The sequence below is a fragment of the Dermacentor variabilis genome, chromosome 6, assembly GCF_050947875.1.
Source record: "Dermacentor variabilis isolate Ectoservices chromosome 6, ASM5094787v1, whole genome shotgun sequence".
In the NCBI taxonomy this organism is placed as follows: domain Eukaryota; kingdom Metazoa; phylum Arthropoda; class Arachnida; order Ixodida; family Ixodidae; genus Dermacentor; species Dermacentor variabilis.
Window position 1 is genome coordinate 13,475,577 of NC_134573.1, and position 24,223 is coordinate 13,499,799.

The 24,223-nt window shown below is 46.5% G+C and overlaps 1 protein-coding gene and 1 long non-coding RNA gene across 2 annotated transcripts in view; one reads left to right on the plus strand and one right to left on the minus strand.

Annotated features, from left to right (window-relative positions):
* The window catches only part of LOC142584089 (uncharacterized), a 445,388-nt gene that overhangs the window by 212,268 nt on the left and 208,897 nt on the right, over positions 1-24,223 (plus strand). The window lies entirely within an intron of this gene.
* LOC142584637 (uncharacterized) lies at positions 18,024-23,656 on the minus strand. Its single transcript, XR_012828847.1, has 3 exons — positions 23,184-23,656; positions 21,985-22,086; positions 18,024-18,780 (listed from the first exon to the last, which is right to left on the minus strand). It is a non-coding gene; the product is annotated as an uncharacterized LOC142584637 (long non-coding RNA).

The window sequence follows — 24,223 nt, forward strand, 5'->3', positions numbered from 1 at the left end:
GCATAGCAGGACCTGCATCATGCAAGACCTATGCATGTAGCAGCGTATACCACGATTGCTTTGATTCCCGCTTCAGAAGCAGCAAGTACTGAGTCAATGAAACTGTAATTGATTTTTTATCTCACTTTTTGCTTATGGAAAGTGTAGATGGTGTGAGTGCATTGTGGGGAAGGTGAAAAGGTGTCATCAGTGTTTTGTGCAGTCGGTATGCTTAAACTGCTGGAATCCCTTCAGCTTCTACTAAAATGTTTCTTGCTGCGATACTATAAATTGTAGTCAGGACAAAGGTCTACTCAAAACCAAGTTACTAATGCATCTGCGCAGAATGTGTTTGATTAACAAGTTAACACTTCCACAACAACAATATGCGAATGCACAGCATATGTGCTTAGAATAAATACATTCTGTAAAGGTGAACGACTGGGCCTACAAAATCAAACTTTGTAGTAGCACCGTAAAAGGTGCTGCCATGCGTATCAGCCACAACGAAACTGCTGCACGTCCAACCTTCTTCCTTGGAGGCACCTCTATAAAGACTGTTCGGGCCCTTCCCATTCTGGATGTAACATTTAGCTCTTCGCTCAACTTTTCCGCATATGTCACCAGCACTGTGTGTAAGCACCGGCCCATTCTTGGGTTTGTGTCCCATGTCTCCCTTCCCTGATGACCTAAGGTTTTCCGAGCACTCTACACTTCTATCATTCTGTCACGACTTGAGTACTGCTCATCAGTATAGTTCCCGTAGCAAACTCGTGATGCTACCAAACTTAAGCTTGTTTAGCGCCGGACAATACGCACCCTTTACTCCCGTCTTTTCGGTTGTCACAAGCTCATGCCAGCCTTCGAGGATTGCCTCAAACCCCTCAAGTAGCACACCCTGCAATACCAGCGCAACATTGCACTAGTCTATACTGCAGGGTGCTTGACGACTCTCTGGACAGCACTAATATTTCTTCAGTTCATCTGAACAAGTGGTCAGCACAGCCTGAGCCCTCATCGTGCCTCTATGGCCCGACACCACAACTCCATGATTATATCTGGCATGCAGAGCTTTCTCTCCACCCCCCTGGCGATTTGGATTCTACTTCCTTGGAACCAGACTGAATTGGCACTCCTGTGTGTTGTGCACCTGTGAAATGTGTGCGTGTGTGCTGTGCTGTGTTATTGAGCAAGTGTGTGTGCACATGGAGAGGAAAGAATTGTCTTCTGCATCCTGCAAATTCCTGCTCTAGATGGCTGGTTATCAGATGCTCTAACATACAGGCATCAGCCTTCGTTTTAGTCTAGTGTGCCAAGTTACCACTAAGATTATTATTATTATTATTATTATTAGATCCATCACTTTGACCACATTGATTGTGTTGAAGCCAGCGTGACACATAATACAAAATATTTCTGGAGCTTTGTGGGCTCTCTCTTCTAAAAAAGAGTGCCAAAGATGTACGTCTTCTTCATGAAAGTAGTGGTGTTGTCTTGAACACTGCTGATGCCTTTGCAGAACATTTCTGTTTGCTATATGGTGTGAAATATGCTTCAAGTAACCTTCCTTCTCAGTCTGGCACAGTGTATGCTAACAGTCAATCAAAACCTTGTTTCCAAGTATATGAAGTGCCTTAAAACTTTGCCTTAAACATTCCCTTTCTTGTGGTGTTGATGGTATTTCCTCCACAGAGCTTAACCCTTTGAGGCGCTGTCTACACAATTGGGCACAGCAGGAGCGTGCATCAATAGCAAAAGCACTGATGAAAGTAATGGTATTTAAAATGTGTTTCATACATGTTGAAACACTTATTATTGGAACTGTGCTGCAATCTTGAATAACGTGCAGAATGTTTTAACAAAATGAGTGGAAGGTAGACGTCTGGGTGTTGTTAGTCTGTCATTATTGTTGTAGCTTCGACGGGGCGGCCGGACGGAAGGTTTACGCCATGAGGCCTAAACGGCCGGGGCGCGCAGCGCCGCAAGAAAGAGCCGGACTGCTTCAGTAGGGGACCAGACAAAGAATCTGTTTTATTTCTCCGAAGGGAAGCAGGAGACAACATGCAGCGTTTGGCGCTGAGTGGCGCCCTGACGTAAACGACCCAAAACCAAAACCAGAAGCTAACACAGGATACCACAAGTATGTTGTACGTAGCGGGTTCACTTCTTTCATTGTTTTTTACAATGTCGTGCACCAGGCATAATATTCAATTGGCTGGATAAGTGTTTTTCAAGCTTTTCAAAACACGAAATAGTACATGTTCTCATATTTTGTGTTCCTGTAGTGAGTTTTCGCATGGAGTCGAAATTTTGTAACCTTGACAAAACTCGCTAAACAATTGAAAATTCTTAATATTTGCTGCAGCTGTACACTTTCTACGATTCTGAGGATGCAAGAGATGTGGTGAAAGCAACTTTCAATCAACGGGATAAAGTGGTGTCTGAAAGGGTTAAGACGTATGGAAGCATACTTGTTCCTCGTTCTCACAAGCATCTTCAATAGTTCCCTAAAGTCTAGTACCTTTTCTAGCACTCGGAAGGTAGCATGAACATTGCCCATGCACAAATCAGGTGCTAGATGTGCAGTTACTAACTGCCGACCTATATCTATCCTCTTCAGTGCGTCAGGTGTTTGAATCGATATTTGATTCCTCGCTTTCTGTTAGTGCTAAGAGCATTTTAATAAATGAACAGCATGACTTTGTGTGCCAAAAACTTAATACTATTTCAGACTGTCAGCAGTGTTCACCACTGCATTGACTTCCAAAAAGACATTTTTCACTCTCAAACTGGTGCAGAAACAATAAGTACTCTTAAATGCTTCCAACACTATGGCATTAAGTTATATGCACAAAACGCACCATGTGAAATTTTGATACACCCTACGTGATGCTCCACTCCTTAGGGTCGATGAAATGAAAGATCTTGGTGTGTACTTCGGCAAAATGCTAAGCTTTTCTTCACATATAGATAATTACACAAGGTGCCCTTCACGCTCTTGGAATTGCATGATTTCCACTCACCTGTTGTGTTTCTGAAATTCTGCTGTGTGCCTCCAACTACTAGAGTACGCCTCTGTAGGAGGGGGGTGCAATGAGCAAATCTAATTCTGACCTCATTGAACGCATCCAGAATAAATTGACATCTACCTTAAAGCACCACTTTTGCCATTCTGGCGACCACAGTTGAGCCTTCTCAAATATACTTCAACTCGCACCTCTAGATTCAAGTCTTAATTAATCACACCTTTTGTTCCTGTATAAGGTGGTCCATGACATTATACATTCCTTAAAGCTTCTTGATCATATGCATTTGTTTGTGCCGCAATAGTATACCAGGTAGCATTCCACATTCGTTGCCTGGGCTTGTTACAAGATTGTGCTAATAAGACTCGACTCCAAAACATACTTCAGAGTTCATTTCCTGTGTTTCGTGTATCTGTAGATAATCATGTAGGATTAACTCCCTTTAACTTTTCCGCGTTTCCTTTCTTTCCTATTTGTTTCTCTATCTTACATTTTTTTGTCTACTACATTCATGTTTTCTGTACATTTTGTCTCACATAGTGCTCGTTAAGTGCACCTGTACAAAGGCTCTCTAGCTGTTCCTGGGCAATACAATAAAAATTTGAATGATTGATTATTATCCTAGTATAAAATTGTGCTTTTTAAGTATGTACTAGTATACTATATCAGTGCAGTAGCTTTTGTGCAATTAAAAAAAGGGCATGAATTAAGAAGAGAGAGAGAAAATGATAAATGAAAGGTAGGGAGGTTAACCAGGACTGAGCCCGGTTGGCTACCCTACACTGGGGAAAGGGAAAGGGGGACGGAAAGATTAAAAGAACAGAAAGTCCACTGGGGATATCAGTCGGTCACTCAGTTTGGATCACAGACGCTGACTCAATCCGATATCTTTCAAACATCGCAGCAGCGCTTTTGTGGCCTTTTGTAGCTGCGATATGCGAGGCCATAGTCCCAAGATCTTGTTCAAGGTGAACGGCTTTCCATCTAGCTGATTGAGAGCTGTGCAGAGGTCTTGCCTTTCATCTTCAAAAGATGGGCAGTAGCACAGTAGGTGTTCTATGGTTTCCTCGACACCGCAGACATTGCACTCGGCGCTATCAGCCATTCCAATCAAAAATGCATATGCATTGGTGAATGCGACGCCCAAACGTAAGCGGCACAGCACTGTTTCCTCATTTCGCGGAAGACCTGGTAACAGCCGCAGTTGCATAAAGGGATCGAAGTAATGCAATCAATGTTGAGTGAATTCAGGTGTGTGCCACTTTTCCAATGTCAAAAGAGTGCGCTAGCTTGCCTAAGTGTTGGGCTGCGTCGGTCCGCGATAAATGTATAGAAACAAGGGTTGCTCCTTCGTGGGTTTTCCTAGCAGCTTCGTCAGCGGGGTCGTTGCTGGAGATACCGCAATGACCAGGCAGCCACTGAAGCACGACGTTGTGTCCTTTCATGATCATGTGATGATGCATTTCTCGTATATTCGACAGGAGTTGTTCACATGCCCCGCGACGAAGAGATGACAGAAGACATTGTAAGGCCGCCTTTGAATCGCAGAATATTGCCCACCGATTAGCCGGTTGGTTATTAATATAATCAACGGCACCTCGGAGGGCAACAAGCTCCGAACGGGTCGATGTTGTCAAGTGAGAAATCTTGTATTGGATGCTTAGTGATCGTGATGGTATAACCACTGCGCTGGTGGAGCTGGTCTGAGTAGAAGAACCATTCGTATATATGTGGACTCGATCAAAGTAGAAAGTGTGCAAACAATCCAGAGCTGCTTGCTTCAAGGCCAAGGTAGGCAGGTTGGTCTTCTTTCTTATCCCTGGAACCGTAAGACGCACTTGAGGTTGTTTCAAACACCACAAAGCTGAGGTTGAAGATGCTGAGGGTGTCAAGCCTGATGGTAAGGAGGCACGATGGATGCTGACCTTGTTGGAGAAGGACGCCTGTGGTCATCGTTCTGGCATGAATTAAGAAAGTGCAATAATATGCTATGTGCCTGATCATATGCATTGTGCTATTAATTTCTTCTGAGTTTTAATAATGGCTGGCTACTGTATGCAGTGCTGTGCAATAAAATAATATGCCTCAGCAATTATTGCGTGCCTTGCAGAACAAATTGAATATATCTTTCTCAGTCAAAACATCATAGCAGGTTGAAAACAATAAACTGCAATTTTTCTTTTTGTGGTGACGAAGTGTGTAAATTGTGAAAATAACCTGTTTATATATTTCTTATACTATGCAAATGAGCTGCTCCCATACATTCGAATAAGTGCTTCAATAGTACGCCTTGGCAAAGGGCAACGAAAGACTCCTATTAAAACCCTCTAATTCTCAAGCTTGACGGTATGTCATTTTATTAATGTAAAGAAAGGCAAACTTGATATGTGGAAACCAGTTACAATAGAACATGGCCCTTACACTGTGAAAATGTTTTGCAGCAATACACTTAATGTGAAGGCCTCCGGATGCGGTGTTGATGCATCAAAACAACCTAGAATAATAGAGGTGCTCCATCGGCTTGATTTGACAGAATCAAGAATTGGGGGGAGACAAGATACGAATTACATACATTTTAGCTGTTCTAGTTTTTTTTTGTGAGTGCTGCAGGTGTTTCAATTCTGTTGTGCTGATTTTCTCAGAACCCACTTTTTCACGTTTCTCTCATGCACCAACAAGCATAATTATATTGACACGGATGCTTTATCTGTATCCGGTTACTGTATTTCACCGGCTAAAAAATGTTAAACGTTATCGCTCGGTGCAGGATGCGCCTGAACGTATCGGAAGTTTCGCGAATGTTATCGATGGTTCTGTCTGTTGTCGACAAATCTTGCTAATCTGATTGCATACGCGACACGAATTGTGTTGTAGTTTCTGGAAGGCGCGAGGGCACCAGCGAATAGGCTGTAACTTTCGACGACTGACATATGCAAACCGACGCGCTTGACCCCCAGATGAGATTTTCTACGATTGCCGACATTGCTCGCCGCTATCGTTGCGATTGAGCCGGCACTAATTATTTACCGTCACTACTACGTGGCAATATTTCCAACACAGATTTTTTCAGTTATACATTGCACGCCTAATTCTTACATAGTTGGCTGTGCAATAAGCTACCAAAAAAATGAAATGGTACAACAGTTTTTGATACATGGCATCGTTGTGCAGGTGTTTGCAAAGCGATCTTGCAGACAGACGACGCGCGAGCGCTGATGTCGACATTTTGTACACTATTGTTACTTCAAAAATAAAAACAAACTGTTGTGGCAGGTGTATATTCATTATTCAAACGTGTTTTTTATATCTAAAAGCCCATACAGATCACTAACTTATTGTTTCAAGCTTAGTTTACAGCAGGCTGTTTTAGGCCGGACTTTGACGCATGAAGACGGAATAGTCCAGCAACAGTGCGCCGCTGCCGAGGAGCGAGCTTCGGCGCGCGTCGGAGCTTGTCTCCAGTGGTTGCGCGCCCTTTCCCTCCAGCCGAAGCGAAGCGACGCGTTCGCTTGCCAGCGCGCGCCGAAGCGTTCGGCGCGTGCCAGTGGTTGGGGCATTAGTCGCCGCTTCTCGCTGGTAGGCAGCGGGACCTTATTCCCCGCCGAGCTGTCAAGCGGAGAGGTGTGACTATAGCGTGAACGCACGCGTTAAAGCGAAAAAAAGGCACTCATTGGCCGAATAAGACGCTTTTTCGTAGTGCGCAGCTTCTGCTGAGGACCGTGTAAACCAAAGTGATCCGCGAGCCCGCCGGCGTGAGCTGTGAAAGCGGACCTAGCCGTTGCCTTACTGCTCGCGCCCGGGGAACTTTATCCTCCTGTGGCGCTCGAGTGCCATGAAAGGCACGGTTAGCGTTTCAGCGCTGGCCGGAGGGACGCACGAGGCTACCATAAGCCCAATATGCCCCTTTCCGTGAGCCTCCTCCTTCCCTCTGGCAGCCGCCTGCAAAGGTGAATGCGCCAGAACGATGCGTGATTGGCAAGCTGACGGATGCAGTGTGAGCTTCGTGTTCTGTGTGTGAACATTGTCATAGGACTGTGATATTTGTTTGTAGTGTTGTTATTATAATCGGAGGGCGGATTAGTTGTGTGAAGTGTTGGTTGTCAGGCTGGTGCTACACGGACGCCAACAATGAACCCGTCCCAACACGCCTCGAGGACGACGACCGACTCGCCCAGGTCTCACGGGAGCCGTCGCCGCCGCCGCGGGCGCCTCCAGTCGCAAGCCGTTCGAGAAGCCACTGTGGTCGCACTCGCTCCTGAGACCACAGCACGACCCGTGGTCCAAGGTGGCGCTGTTACCACCTCCGCATCCTTCCAGGTGCGGTCGTTGCCTGTGTCTCCACAGCCAGCTGCCCGTTTGCCTTCACGCCGCCATGTCGCTACCTGGGCCTTCCAATCCGGTTCCGAAGCACCACTTTGCTTCGTGTCGACGAAACGGTGGAAGGAACAAAGAAAGGTGGAGAACCGCATGAGCCGGCGAGAGATCCCACGCATTTTTCGTGGCCGCACGGTATCAGCCATGGTCGAGGCCTCGGGCGGAGCCGTCATGGCCCAGGACCCTTCGGCAGTGTACCGCGGCGTGTGCGGTGTGCTGCGGCTGTGTGCTGCCCATGACTCCAGCGGGGTGCACAAGCTTCACGTGAGGGGGACAGAGCCAGCTGCCGAGGAGCCCGGGACGGATCCAGCCCCACAGGTGCTACAGAACACGGACCCGGACGTCAATCCTGCCCTGCTGCGTTCCGTTGTCGGCGCTCTCGCCTGGGACCCTGGGTTCGCGGCGACCATCGCGGCAGCTGTGCAGCAGGCGACGGCGCCGGCGCCCCTCCACAACTCCGTCCTTTCGCCGGAAGCCGGAGACATCGACCCTGCGAGAGAGAGTCTCGACTTCGATATTTTCGCGTGAGAAAATAAAAACAGTTCAGACGTCAGCTTCGCCATTGATTCCGGTCGGCTTCCTCATGGGCCGGCCCCAGTCTTCAGGGGGGAGGGGGGATGTGGGGACCCCTTTCAGACCCCTGTCTCCTGTTCACGCGCGACTTGGCCCATTCGCCCGCGCGATCGCTGGGGACACGCAGTTCCAAACCTTATTTTGGATAGCGTACATTCCCCGTGGTCGCTGGTGCCGGCGCGACGCGGAGCCTGCTGCTTGCGCGCACGGCTCACGTTACGCCACACCGCGCGTAAGAACAGTGCCTGAGGAGCGGGCCCCTCTCGCACTCTCTTCGGCTTCTCTCTCCTTCAGAATCGAGGTGCGCGGGCGTTTTCGCCCGAACAGATTGACTTTCGGTGCTCTTGGCTGTCGGACGTGCGGACGCTCTTGGTCCCGCGCCCCTCTGAGCAAGGCGGCCCCCTTTTGTGTGGCGAACCTGCTCGGAAGAGCCAGCGTGGCGGAGCAGACTTCCCGGGAGCTTTAACCCGTAGTCTGCGACTGCCACCCCAGTGCCGTATTCCTGTACTGTACTCGCATTTTGTACATAGCAGGGAATAAACCCCCATTCGTTGGTGCCACGGCTGGAGTCGTCTCTACGCCTTGCCAGTGAGTCAGCGAACCCGCCGCGGCGCCCCTTTGCGTGCGCTGCGGAGTGGGGACGAGCTACGTGTCTCCTTAGACCTTAGCTAGCCGGGTCCGGGCACGTTAGCCCGAAGCCCCACAATTTACATAACAAACCAGCGAATAGTTCCTTAGGTTCAGTTTTGTGAATAATGTACAAGGTGTTCTGCGTAAGACTGAAAGATTGTTGTGCTCCATTACCTATACACTATTCGGGTAGCCAAATGAATGATACCCCCTTGAGCAGTGTGAGAGCACAGAAATTGGCAGTCAAGAGGCCGCAGTGGCTCAGCCTCTGTGCCAAATGTAAGATTGTTCCAGAAGAAAGCATGGATACTGGTGAATTGAGTATGTATTCGCATATACTATTCAAATGCACGCAAGTAATCTTTCATTCATCGATGCATTGCTCACCATTGTACAGACCTTGTCTCAGCATTGTGTGTGTGCAGTAATATAACTTGGCAAATCAAAGCTGTGGTTATTCAGTACACTGGAAGCAGCTTTTCATGTGGGTTAGATAATATAATGCTCCTACATATGGGTCAGCTTGGTATTATCAGCCGCTTTGTTTACTAGTCGTTCGCTGTTATGCCTGCATGGGCTATACAGTGCCACAGGACAATGCTGTATTCCTGCAAGCACGCTAGAACAGCTTGGATATGCACAAACATCCCTCTACATTGCGCTTGAATTATGGCGGTTTAGATTTGCTCTCAGAATGTGCTTATAAGCATAACTGCTTAGCATTCAAAAAAGCGTTTGAAATGTAAGGGTGGATACCCAGCTTTGTAGATGTGACATCTTACATATATAGTGCAAGGACACGTCGATGGACAGGAAGGATACCACACAAATCTTCGTGTTGTGACCTCGCAGCCACAATGCAAGTAGTTTTCTGTGGTTTGTAGCAATAAATATGTGAAGCAATCTGTAAATTCAGAACTGTAATAAGTAAACTGAGACGCATTGAAAAGCAACATAACACTAAGGTGTACACATTCTTTTGTAACATCAGATCTTTGTGGTGCAAGTCAAATATGTATACACGCTATTTGTAGCTGAAAACAGCATGCATTTCACATTTAGAGCTCAGAATGTTCAATGGAAAAGATCTTTTATGTATCAGACATACATACGGTACCTTGTCCAATGTTTGCACACAGATAGCTATGCTTGGCACAACTTGAATATCACATTCATAAGGGACTACTACATGCAAACACCGTTTTTTGCACCTCTCCTTTGATATTCTACCCTCCGACACAGAAGTACAGACTGAAATTTTTCTTTAAGTCAATATTTAAAAGGCTAACAGGTTTTTGGCATCACAGCTCTCATTCTTCCACACAGGGCACTTATTGCATGTTCTGAATGTGCATTAATTGCCGATGGTATATCTTCTAACTTGAAAGTTGTTTGTTCGACATAGTTTTACCTGTTTATTTCTTAACTTACCCATAAGTTCTCTGCCCTACTTGTATATACCTCCTTCAGTACTGGTATCTGTGATGTGCCTTCACTAGCGCAGTAAATGTTGTGAAAGCTGTTAATTCATAAAGTAGGAAGCCTATCCTATATAAACAAAAAACTTGCAGGCACGGTAATCACAACGAACCAGCTGAGGTGGTGGTACTAATCTACTTGTTTTCGCTTGTGATAGCACAAGTGTTCCCACTTGTGCTGCTGGATGATTGTGACCGATATGCTTGCGAAGGTTTGGGTCATTCACATTTCAAGGGATGAGTAACTGCCTACATCTTCCTCTGCCTATATCAATGACTTAACTATATGTGGCAGGTTTAGCTGTGTCATTATTGGTGTAGCTGAAGTGATGTATCACACATAGCTTCAGCACACTACCCATTGGCGAAAAGCATGCAGGAATTGGTCTTTGAGCTATTGGTTCAGTGGTGGCTTTCCACTAAACTGGCTGTTGAAGACGCAGATTTCACTTCATCGAAAGGCCCATGTGAAAATTAGCCTAGAAGTCATGACGCCAAATACTGTCACCGTGTGTGACTGAAGAACAACACGTGACAGAACAATGAGCAGTGGAATTAATCTCACTAGTATACAAAGAATTGCAGCTGCATTCAGTATTTCACTGCTGGTATACCAAACACAAACCTTTATAGGAGTTTGGATGGCATAATCAACAAGATCCCTCTAATAAGCTATGGCAAAAGCTAAATAAAAAATAAAAAAACATGTCCACAATAGAGATTAGTAAGGGGCGATTGGAAGATTGGTGGAAGAAAAGTAGGGAAGCGGCAAACAACAAAGTTTCCGCTAGGGGTTCAGGAACTTTGGTTATGAGAATTCATCGTGGGTTTCTGTTTTGGGTCTCTTTTCTGTTTTAACATAGGTAGGACATTAGGAACAAGAGCTCAGTGGCAGAAACCACCGCCCCGTTCCAAAGGGGACTCTCAATAACATCCATCCGTCCGGTACAGTCCCTTGATAATGCGAAAATACCGCTACTCTCGGAACTCTGCCGCTGCCGCGCGACCTTCTCGCCTCCTCCTCGTCCCTCACGTGGGAGCCAGTTTTGCGCCCGTTTTTCTGCACGATTGGTTTCCTTGCCGTTGGCCCTGGAAACGCGCGGATCTTGCGTTTTGCTTGTGCTTTACTTTTTCGTTGGCGCCATTTTTCTACTTAGCTCCGCTTAGTCGGCGTATCGAGCGTCGCACGCTCTTTTTCCTAGCGGTACGCCATGCTGTAGACCATATACACCGTTTTTTCGTAGGCGCCGCCATATTGTGAACGCAGTGGCGCCGCCTATGAGCAGCGCCATACTGGCTTGGGTGAAAGAGGTGTTTTGCATGGCAGGTATACGCTCGGCGGTAGGTTCTGGCGTTTGTTTTCGCGGTCGCGCAGTCTGTTTAGTGTGACGTGCGTCTTCTACGTGGTAAACGGGTCTGTGAGACGTGCTGGAGTGGTTTAAGGCGTCATGGCCGGAGTTTCTGCTGGCGTTAAGGTGGACGAACACGCAGCGCGATGTGCGCGCGCATATTTGAGCCTAGAATCAGCATCGGAGATCAGTTGTGTATTTCTGAATGTTCAACTCACTAATGTGGCCTTATTGCAGTATTATCCTCTATTTCTAAGCTGCGGTTTTGGAGCCATGAAACATACGCGACGATCGTAACAGCGTGGGTGCCGTTCTGCTACGATAGGAGCTGTACTGTTATACTTTGACAAGCGTTCAAACTGTTCGCTGCAGGTTACATTGTGTGGCTACTTGGTTGGATGGATGAGGTTTCCACCCATGAATAAAATAGATTTGGCAGTAATAGCGGCATACCTTACACTCTGAATTAAGCTTGTCCAGCAAAGCGACCGTTTACGAACTGCGCGAACGTCCTAAGTAGTAGTAGGTGCTGCACTACAGATATATTTGTTCTATATACCGCATGGTCCAAGCATACGGCATCAGCGGTTATGTATCTATAAACGTGCGGCGTGTCTATACGAAGTCGTATTGCGGCGTTAACCCGTTTTCTCTTGGTTTTTCGAGAAAGAGGATGATAATAGATTTTTTTTGTTGTGTTCGTTCCATTCTCTACGACGCACTCACACGGAAATTTTGTCCTCAAAAATAGCCATCGCATCGTTTTTATGCCATCCCTCTCATATATTATTGCTGTACACAAGCCAAAAAGGCAATGTCTAAGCGCACAGCTTACATATGTATCGTGCTGGTTCACCAACCGCAATGATCGCTGTGTTGAGCAGCGCCATCGGCCTCATGCAGGAAGGCTAGCCTAGACGTATAGTAATTTCAGGCTTGCTAGATTTGAAATGCGTGAGAACGATGCCGTGTGTCACAAATATTTGATAGCGGCTGCCACTTAGATATTTCGTGGTTGCCTTAGGTAGGCCGTACACAAGCTCTTATGTTTTACTCCCTACGCCAAACGATCAGACTGTGAGCTGATTTATCATTTAATGCTGGTAATACAGAGACACCGAGTTTCTTTGTCGAATTAAAACCGATGTAAGCAAAATAGTTGACAACACATACACACACCGCGATGTGCGTACACCGCGCCTGACAAAGCGCGTCACATTTTTGCGCCTCCAAGACATATTTCCGCATACTGTAGTTACCGATGCACCGAAAAACTTCCCTGACGACCTTATATGAACGAACATGGCGTAAATTTCACAAAGTAAGATCTAAAACATATCGAAATCGTTCCGCAGCACGCGACAGCATTACTTTCAAGCAGCGCCGCGCCGGATCGCCCAAGCCAGAGGCTCTCCTCGCGCCCTATCCTCCTCGCCCGATGAAAAGGTCTATAAATGCAGCAAGAAGCTTGAAGATAGTTATGCAGCTTTTATGACTCCACAAGGAAAGCGTGACGGCTTACACAAGAAGCAGTGGCTGCGTAACATTGGTCGAAAGAACTTTGTTACGACAAAGAACAGTCTTGTTTGCGAGGTAAGGCGCCTTTCTTATTGCTCGTATCAAATCATCCCCTAATTTTGCATTTTTTTAGTTCTTCTCGCCTGGTCATACATGTTTTACTGCGCAAATTTGTACGTTGAATAGCAATCGGCGTACCCTCAGTAGGCTGAATATTCTGCTGGGACTCAGCATCTCGCACATCGTCAACTGTTATTCAGTCGAAAATGCAGCCCTATAGGTTCTGCTTTGAGCTGTGAATAATTATGTGCGAAGATACAGCCTCTCGTTCGCAGTTTTCGCGATTGTTAAGTTCCGTTCCCTGTTTTGCCTAAAATCGAAATAGCGGCTTGTAGAGGAGCTGTTATATTAGCTTACGTCGATGTGCGTCAGTCACTTAGATACAATGAATACAGGCCCTGGACAAATTAGTGACAAGTATATCCTTGGCATTGCGTGTGATGAGCGTTAGCTTGTATACATTTCACCTTTAACGCGTAAGCATTCTTTGATGAGTACCCCGGCGACGTCACGCGAAAACTATAATGCTTTGTATCTGCACAAAAAATACATAATTTGCACAGTTAAGACACTTAAAGTTATGGTAGTGGCAATATGGATGATTTGTAGCTTCATAAGCGATAAGAAACAATTTAGACCCCCAAAATAAATAAAAAGAGATACCCATAGAGATACATAGGGCTCCTTAGAAAGGCATGGGAATGCTTAGAGTTGGGGGGGGGGAGGCAACTGAAATTTGTTGGTGGGCCAAATGAAATTTGGGGCTGCGCCAACTTGAAATTGGGGAGTGGGCCCACTGAAATTTGTGGGTGAGCCAACTTGAGATTTGGACGTGGTCCAACCTAAATTTGGGCGTGAGAAAACTTAAAATATGGGGTGGGCCAGCTTAAAGTTGTGGTTGACCAAATTAAATTACGGGATAAGCCAACTTGAAATCTGGGGGTGGATCAACTTAAATTTGGTGGTTGGCCAACTTGAAATTTGGCTTTGGTTATCCCAAATTTATGGATAAGCGAAGTTGAAATTTGGAGGTGGGCTAACTGAACTTCGATAGTGTGTTTACGTATACTTAGAGAGCTCTAGTAGAGGTTACGCATTATTTTTCAGTTCTTGGATTTGCTTTGAATTGGGCTGCCACGCACGCATGAGTAGGTCACGATTGTTATTTCATTTTCTCACAGATATAAGCAATGAGCAGGGGGTGTTACACGATCGCTCAGGCTTGTTCGCACTGAAATTGCGCAACCCTCCTATTCAGTTTGGAGACCATCGCGCAAAAGCTACTCTGAGGTTGAGAAGACAATCATATTTTCACAAGCTGTCATGAACCACGCCTGCCGCGCAAGCAACCAGATGAAAGAAGGAAGAGAACGACGTTAGCCAAGCTGCCGCGAGACCGCTCTTCAACAACCGCGCCTATCAACCAGATTCATCTGGTTCTGCATTAAAACACCTCGTGTGTAACATTTGGTGGAGCTGTGCGGGGTAACTCCCACGACCTACAACGGAGCCACCAGCACGAGAGCTACGCCGAAGCCGTCGCCTCGTCGGACTTTCACCGTCGCGCTCAGTCATGGCCACAGAGCAAAATACCCTCACCAGCAGTGCCTCGGCGAGCCCAGTCCCTATCCAGCACTACCGAGAGCCACGCACGTTCTCGGCCAAGGCAGAAGGAGATGTGGATGAGTGGCTAACCCATTACGAAAGGGTAAGCCAATACAATAACTGGAACGCTGCCAGTCAGCTTAGGAACGTTGTTTTCTTCTTGGCCGGCACGGCGTTGGTATGGTATGACAACCACGCAGACATGCTAACTACTTGGACACGCTTCGTTGAGGACATCAAAAAGTGTTTCGGTGACTCGGACGCAAAGAGGAAACGTGCGGAACTCACATTAGCCCAGAGAGCTCAAGTACCCGGCGAGACTTGCACTACCTACATCGATGAAATTTTGAAGCTGTGACGCACCGTCAACCCTCAAATGACAGGGGAAGATAAAGTGGGGCACGTGGTAAAAGGAATAGCGGAAGCCGTACGTTCGAGGCGCTGAAGACTCGCCGAATTACACCAATGTTTGGACGGCTGGCCAATGTAACGATTGTAGCAAGTGTTGACACGAGTCCTCCACTCCCAGACCTTTCGTCCGCCATCCGCCAGATAGTCCGCGAGGAGCTCCAGCGACATGACGAACGGGCACGTTATGCGGCGCCACGTTGCAGCTCCTCCGTTTTCCGAGACACTCTCTGGGAACCCCCTCCGGCTGCTTGGGACCACCCGTTGAACGTCGCGGATCTTAACGGCTCCAGAGACGAACCGCATTACATTACGACCGAACCACCACGCAATGATTCGCCCCCTCAACGTTTTGATCCACGCCCACGCAACTGTCGTCCACGAAGACTCGCCGCTACCTACGACTTTCAAGAGGAAGAGCCTCGTTACCCTCAACCGATGTCTTCGGCAGAATACTTCAATCCGCATTCTGAAGTTCGCCCTTCGCCAGTGTGTTACTGCTGCGGCATGCCTGGCCATATAGCTAGGTACTGTAGCCGACGCCGAGCATCAAACTACGGATCGTCAGCGCCGACTATGCGGTCTAGCGGTCGTACACTGCGCACTCAGTGGCCAGGGGACTCCACTTCAGGAAGCCGCTTTCGAGAGGACCGAGGCACCACCCAGGAGACCTACGTTGGAGAAGAAAGAACCCGGAACTGCTACCGCTCCCCTGCCTCCGACCGTACTCTGACGCCACCACCAGCCTTCCGAGCCTCCCGATCACCATCCCCTCGGCCGCGATTCACGTCACCATCGCCTCGGCGCCGTTTCGTGTCGCCCCCGCCGGGAAACTAGCCAGCGCGGCCGATGGAGGTGAGGTCGCTGGAAAATGTGTGCTGCCGACGCAACTGCCTCCAACTATTTTCATGCTAAAGAATAAGGTTCATGTACTGATTGATGGGGTCTCTACAATGGCTTTAGTCGACACGGGAGCAACTGTCTCGGTCATGAGTGTGGGGTTTAAAGGCCTTCTGGAACGCAAGGTTATGTTTCGTTGGGACCAGTGCACAAGTTTCCGTGGAGTCAGTGGTGAAGCATTATACCTGGTTGGTATGTGTAACGTGGATGTGTCTTTACGTGGGAAAGTTTTTAATGCAGAGTTTACTGTTCTTCCTCGCTCCTCGCATGACGTGATTCTGGGGATTGACTTTTTGCAATCGTGTGGTGCGAATGTTGACTGCCGGACGGGAGAACTCAGTGTCGACACCAGTGTTTCACCTGTGCTCTTTGAAGGTGAAGCTTGCCCGGAGAGTGTGTTGTGCGTGTCTGAGGATACAGTTGTGCCCGCCTTATCCTCGATGCGTGTTGCCGTCGCCTGTTCATCTCCGACTCCTATCTCGTTCGATGCTGCAGTGGAACCTGTACATCGGAAGTGCCTCAAGAAAAACGTGTTAGTTCCGCACTGCGTGGTCTCAGTGACCAATGGATGCGCGGGGCTGTGGGCGCTAAACTGTTCCACTGAAGCGGCAGTGCTACCTCAAGGCCTAAAGATTGCTACGTTTCAGGAAGACTCGCCCGTACCGGTGGCAGTACTTGCAGAGCTCCCCGATGGAGGAGCAACCAGTGTCTCGAGCCCCGGGAGCTCGAAGATACTTTCCATGATTGATAAGTCACTCAGCGATAACAAGCGTCAAGTTTTGATGGCCCTGCTTACGAAACATACCTCGGTATTCGACTTTGCGCAGCACGATGGGCCGCCATCAATTCCTGCGTCCAGAACTCGTCGCCGCATCAACACAGGAGCCGCCCAGCCAATTCGACAAAAACCTTATCGTGTATCCCCGTCAGAACGCAAGATCATCAGCGATCAGGTCCAAGAAATGCTATGCAAAGGCGTCATTCGAGAATCATCTAGTCCTTGGGCAGCCCCCGTGATATTGGTGAAGAAGAAAGACGGTACGTGGCGGTTCTGTGTTGATTACCGTCGCCTAAACGCCGTTACTAAGAAAGATGTATATCCGCTCCCACGAATTGACGACGCCATCGACTGTCTCTTTGCGGCATCTTACTTTTCCTCAATCGATTTACGGTCAGGTTACTTGCAAATTCCTATACACAAGGACGACAGAGAAAAGACAGCATTTGTAACACCCGACGGACTATTCGAGTTTAACGTGATGCCTTTCGGTTTGTGTAACGCGCCCGCAACGTTCGAATGGTTCATGGACACGATATTACTCGGCTTAAAATGGGAAGTTTGCATGTTCTACTTAGACGATCTTGTGATCTTCGGGCGAACGTTTAGTGAGCACAACAAACGTTTGAATTTGGTCTTGAACTGCTTGGTGAAAGCGGGTCTTGTGCTCAATTAAAGAAAATGCCGTTTTGGGGAACGACAAACTCTTGTACTAGGCCATCTGGTCGCTAAAGAAGGCATCCGACCACATACACAAAAGACTGCGGCCGTAGAAGTATTTAGAGTACCCAACTCTGTCAAGCAGTTAAGAAGTTTCTTGGGCTTGTGCTCCTATTTTCGCCGATTCATTCCCCAATTGGCTGACATGGCTCATCCCCTTACACACCTTCTCCAAAAAGGCGTTCGCTTTGAGTGGACTGCAGATTGCGACTCATCGTTTCGCCAGCTCAAGTTCCTGTTGACATCCCAACCAATTCTTCGCCACTTTGATCCTTCATCACCAACTGAGATTCACACCGATGCCAGCGGCGTAGGCATCGGTGCTGTGCTAGTTCAGCGTGTTGGCGACAGTGAGCACGTGATCTCTTACGCTAGCCGGTCCTTGAGCCGCTCCGAGCGCAACTACACAGTCACCGAACAAGAGTGTCTGGCGGTCATCTTCGCCGTGCAACGGTTTCGTTCGTATCTCTATGGGCACCCCTTCACTGTGATAACAGATCATCATTCGCTATGCTGGCTTGTGAATCTGCGGGATCCCTCAGGACGACTAGCGCATGGGCCCTCCCTCTGCAGGAATACGATTTCGTTATTTGCTACAAAAGTGGCCGGCGGCCCCTTATGAAAATGGTTATGTCCTTTATGTTTACTGTATGTTTCCTTGAGGTCACATGAGGAAACGTCCTTTATGTTTCCTCCATGTTGAAATTTGGCCACTGCTTTTATGTTTCCTTCATGTGTCCTCCCTTTATGTATCCGTTATGTTACCGTACTTTATGTTTCCTCCATGTTGAAATTTGGCCACTGCTTTTATGTTTCCTTTATGTGTCTTTCCTTTGTGTATCCTTTATGTTACCGTCCTTTATGTTTCCTCCATGTTGAAATTTGGCCACTGCTTTTATGTTTCCTTCGTGTGTTCCACCTTTATTCATCCTTTATGTGGCCCCAGTGGTTAAATCCTGTATTTTATGTAGACATGCATAGATGAAGATTGCAAGGTTACTGTTCCCTACAAGATGCAGCATACAGATTAGAACACTGCTATGGCACAGAAATTTATGCTAACTTGTTCTAAAATTACAAACTAATTAGACTTCATAGAATATTTCAGTGTAACACTTGGAATACCATTGTACGTTCCTCACTGCAGTGCTGCTGCTGTTCTAGTTATGTCTTGCTTACTAATATATACTGTAATGTTTGGATGGAAAGATCAGGCTGTATTGGTGTTTGTACTTTTAAAAGAAAGTTTTCACTGTACTTTGTAAAGGTTTGTCTGAAATTACGAGCAGTTTATTGGACTATCTGTATGTTACTTCAATTTGCCACGTCTGCTCACAGCAGACCTCTGCAATGCGGTGCTTGGATGAGAGCTCACAGGGCACCTGAAAAACAAAACAAAAGGAAATATTTTTCACTTATTCAAAAATATTCATATAAGCAAGAACAGCTTGGCCTGTATGCACACAGCTAAGAAACTTGCAGCAGTCAGAAATAGCACATATAAAGATCAGGGCAACGAACAAGCTTTTAACTAATTGTTGTTTGAGCGCTGTTATCTGCCATTCCATTCAGGTATAAAACTGCTCACAAATTATTTTAAACATTATTGCAGCAGCTGCTAAGTATTACATGAACTTTAGGAGTGGGCAACTGGCCAATAAACCTTTGTGTGCTACCTCAAGCATCGAGGTTCCCAAAGTTGAGGCCCTCCCTATGCCGTGAGCAATAACTTGCTAATATTTACCAGGAAAGCTTGCTAATATCACAGGCGTCCCATTGAGCAACACTACTGTCTATGCCATAAGGTGCTGTGGTTAAGCGTTAGTTGCGCACACATTCTAATGCCAAATTGAAAGGCATTACAATATCGTGTGCATTTTTCACATTTTCAGTTATTGTAGTTCTTACCCATTTTTATTGTCAGTTACAGGCTGCAGGTGTGCATTCTACTGAACGTTTAGCACAACACTTTACTGACTTCAGCGTGCCACAGAAGGTGGCGGGCAAACATGCTGTGTATGTGTACCTACAGCAAACTGAATGGTAGCAGCATCTGCTTCACAAGCATGAAAAGGTGTTATTCGCGTGGCGAGTTGTTTAGGCTTTATCAAAATTGGACACACTATCAATAAACTTCATGTGAATACATTATTGCAATCTTATGCTTTCTAAACAGAAAAATGATGAGTTAACTGGTGTTTAAGACGAACTGCATTATACTTCATCACGTGCTCGTCATAGAGCAAAATGTGGGAGGCGATCGACATTTGCATTAAGCAATACCTTCCATCAATGCTGTATCCTTTAAGAGTTTTCAGTTGCGTTGATATCCTGCAACTGCATGCTGTTTAATCTAAGACGAACTGCATTATACTTCATCACGTGCTCGTCGTAGAGCAAAATGTGGGAGGCAATCGACATTTGTATTAAGCAATACCTTCCATCAATGCTGTATCCTTTAAGAGTTTTCAGTTGCGTTGATATCCTGCAACTGCATGCTGCTATTAGATTCAGCGGTGGTGTTTAACAGGCGGGCGAGATGCTGGCACGCAAGGGAGGCGGGCTAGCTTAGTATGTAATCAATGCTTTGCAAATTTCCACTACCAGCGAATAGCATACTCTAGTATCTGCATTGCAAGTGCAGGAACTGGAAGCCTAGATGTCATTGTTGCTACCTTAACCTGATAACACCACAGTGGTGCAAGCGAAAAGAGTTACCATGCCATGCCATCATTGGTGTGCTTTCCCTAGTGTGCTACATACCGCCAGCCCACATGCCTCAGCATGCCTGACAATATTATTGTGTATATCTTGTGGTGCTAATAAGCACAATGGCATGATTGCCTAGCCCAGTATACAGCTTTGTATCCATAAGAATCCGGCCAACAGCTCAACAAATCAGACAGCAGTCCAAGACAAACTAAGATACAGGATGCCAGCCAAAGGATCGCATTGTGCAATGCAGAACATGCCAGGAGCTCTCATTTCATCTCTAACCCACACACAATCAAAACCAGTACAAGTTGAAACCCAAACTGCCAAGTCACACGTACAACAATCATCAAAAGAAACAACCACTGTGTCCATGCTTTCAGCTGAGGCTGGGAGATCTAGTTGGCCTTGAAGCCGCCACCATTACAGCAACAGTCAAGAATCCATTAGAATTAACCAGACATAGTAAGACTGATTGGAGCACTTATTTTAAACAGACAAAAGTCTGTCACTACAATAATAGCGGTTAAAAAGCAAGATGTTTGCTGCACACACAATTATGTTGAAAAGCTAGGGCTTGAAAGCCAGAAATTTAGTTATGTATGGATCTTGCGACATAGCGCATTGTTATACAACTTTTGTGTGACATTATCACTTAGGAGACTTTCTGCCTAAACGGTGTCTTTAGGTGGTTAAAACCTTTTCGTACAATCACCGCGAGCGCATTATTCACAGTAGAAAATATCAATTCAGTGAGAGTGCAACAAATAATTACACTATGTCAAAAAGTGGCTGTTTCAAAATTGCACCAAGTGCAGTGTGGCTCGAGCGTGAAGCAAGCCTCCATGTAACATAATGAAAATCTAAGGTGGTGAGCGTATGGTACCACAAACCACAGATGTTTCTGTGGTTAGAACCACAGAAACATCAGAACTCAGAAGCATCAGAAACATCAGAACCACAGAACTAGAACCACAGTTCTAGGTAGTACTCCGCATTGTTTGCATGTCCGTGGAAGCTTGTGTATTAGGCAGATAAGCAATAAAGAAGAGAAGGTAAAAAAGGTTCTCCACATTTGAGATAGATGACGGCATAGGACCAGCTTTGTCTTATCAAATGAACAAGTGCAGCGAAATGGAGAAAAAAATGCAATGCAACAGAGAATGCTCCGCTTTCAGCTGTGCTACCATGGTGGGCTTGCAACTACTTTACTGCGCTGACTTTTATGATTCAGCGGCATTCTATACCACATTATCAACAAGTGAAATTTCTGTTACATATAAAAGAGACCGGCTTCCACCCTGAAGCCGACAAGCTCTTGGGACACACATTGAACTTGCCACATTAAAGGTTAATGGCTTGTTTGCTTGAAAAATTGAGCACTCATACTGTGACTAGGAATTTGGCAGCTACCTAATGAGCAGCATACTTTATTGTCATGACGGGGGTATTTTTAGGAGATGAATTATGGTATGCAATACATAATTGTGACCGAGAAAAGGGAAGAATTTAGGTGTGCGGGTACTAGTGCGAGAAGTGACTACATAATAATTCAGGTAACCACAGCCTTCTGTTTCTCTCGGGTGGCTCATAGACACCCTCATGCTCCTCAATGATGTTTCTAAAAAAGCAACCTGGCTCGAATAATATAGTCTGTATAAAGAATATACTGCATAGTCACTCCAGCTTTGTTTATATTTGTATCAGAAGAACCAAATTTAGTTACAGTGCTTCAACTGAGGGCTCCCCGGATAAATAAAAGATATTGTGCAAGTGATCTGCTACTAGAAATCCTGGAAATGGCACACACAAAAAATGATTGCATATTGCACAAGCATATCCTACAACTAAGTGCAGCGACAGTTTTTACGCACCTTGTAAAAGCATGCAGGTCAAGTGCATCGTTGTGCGATCCAATATGTAGCAGTGCAGCAGGTTCCTACAGGTCGCAGGCTTGACTCCAGAATCCGCATAACCTTCAACAGTAAGAAAGGTTTAATTTATTGTGATGTGAAGCTTCAAACATGTGATTTACAGTGTCATGTGGAATTGAAAGAAAGAGACTCACACATAAATCTGTGCTTGTTTTACAGATGCCTCGTAGTTATATCTCATGTGCTTACATTGTTATATTGTAAAATTCAGGCGGGAATAAAACCAGCAGCTAACACCAGACTACCTGGGAAATTATCACCAAAACCTAAATATGTAGTGAATCAAAAGAATCGATTATGAACGGTCTAAAACCTAGCCCGCGATTTTGTAGAGATGCCTTTTCCGATGCTACTCCTTTTCCTCAGTGGTCGCGGACTGACATTCCGCCATCGTTATTGACTAGTACAGCCGGCCGTGGACGGTGGGTTACAATACAGGCAAACATCGAGCGGAAAGCATCGCAACAACATTGCAGCCCTTAATTACGCAGTTCTACAACCCACATATTATGACAACAATCGCAGGAGCTGACATCCTGTTCTTCAGATGAAAATATTAATGAAAAGGAGTGCCTTATTGACATGCATCAATTAAAAATAAATTTCGCTGTTGTAATATCGGTCTATATTTGCCGTGCAATGTAGAAGAGAAATACGCGAGCACGACGAAGAACAGAAACAATGCAGACAGATTTTCGCGAAGCTGGGCTTCAAACTGAACTGTATCAATAAAATAATCTTCACACATGCAAATATGTGCTCCACTGTCAAAACACCGCAGTCGCGTTCGAACTCGCGATGCCCACGACACACCTACATGCAATACACACGTAATTTGCAGAAATAATATCCACAGAAGAATTTCTTGCCGGAAAACTACCCAGGAAACAGGAACTTTCAGCGTTTACGTAAATGTTTGCCTATTAAGTTTCAACAATCAGCGGTGGTAGCACATCACTGCAGAAAGCAAGCGGTAAGAAATAATAATTTTCACGGAAACTCCCATCGTGAAACGGTTTGCTAAATAGGCAGAACAACATGGGCAACATACGCTCCGAAAGTGCTCTGTTGTCGTTGCACAAAGTTTACTACATGAACCATAAGCTGCGAGAATGCGCGCAAGCGTCAGACCTGCTTACCTTCGACATGTGAACAGCAAGCGCTCCTTCGTCTCGCAGGCACCAGCGCGAACACCAGCGCGTCTTTCCAGCGCGAACACTGTCGAATTGCCGATGAACACCACCGCACAAAAGCCCAACTTTCAACAAACTCTTCCACGCACCATAATTCGAAGCCACAGTACCAGGTATTTCACGAGCGAACGCGGACGGGCGAGAACAAAGGCAGCTCGGACGGGCGCTGTAGTACACGTAAGACACCGGCGTATCACAGGAAACTTAAGGCGAACTAATGGCGTTACACGAGTCCAGAGGTTTCCTGATGGTTAATGGACACGATACGGATCACAGTTTGTTTAGGCACTTCCAAAATATGATTCAATTACCGTGTAACTGCAACGAGCACTCTCACCGCTCACACAAACGCAACGTGGCCCAGCTCAATATAACATCCAGTAATTTTACCGGGCATAACCGTCACTAGGGTGCCTAGATGCGCGCGCACCCGCTCTCCGTTTAGGGTGAGGACAACCACGTTGTCTGCTAGCGCGGCCGCCATTTTCTTGTGCGCCCGCGGAGAGCGGGCGCACAAGAAATATCAGACCAACTATGTGGGAACTTTTGCCGGCGAACACGAGACAATCAGCGCGCAGCATGTGCAGCTCCGTCTGCTTGTGATGGCGGACGGTGTACGGGAAGCCGCGATAGCTGCGAGACCCACCGATCAGAAATTCCGATAATAATATTTGGGGTTTTACGTGCCAAAACCACTTTCTGATTATGAGGCACGCCGTAGTGGAGGACTCCGGAAATTTTGACCACCTGGGGTTCTTTAACGTGCACCTAAATCTAAGCACACGGGTGTTTACGCATTTCGCCCCCATCGAAATGCGGCCGCCGTGGCCGGGATTCGATCCCGCGACCTCGTGCTCAGCAGCCCAACACCATAGCCACTGAGCAACCACGGCGGGTCAGAAATTCCGAATCACCACACATATACACGCTTCTTATGGCGCCCAGTGGCGTGTTTTTGAGAATGTGAGGCCTTATCTTGAATAGTT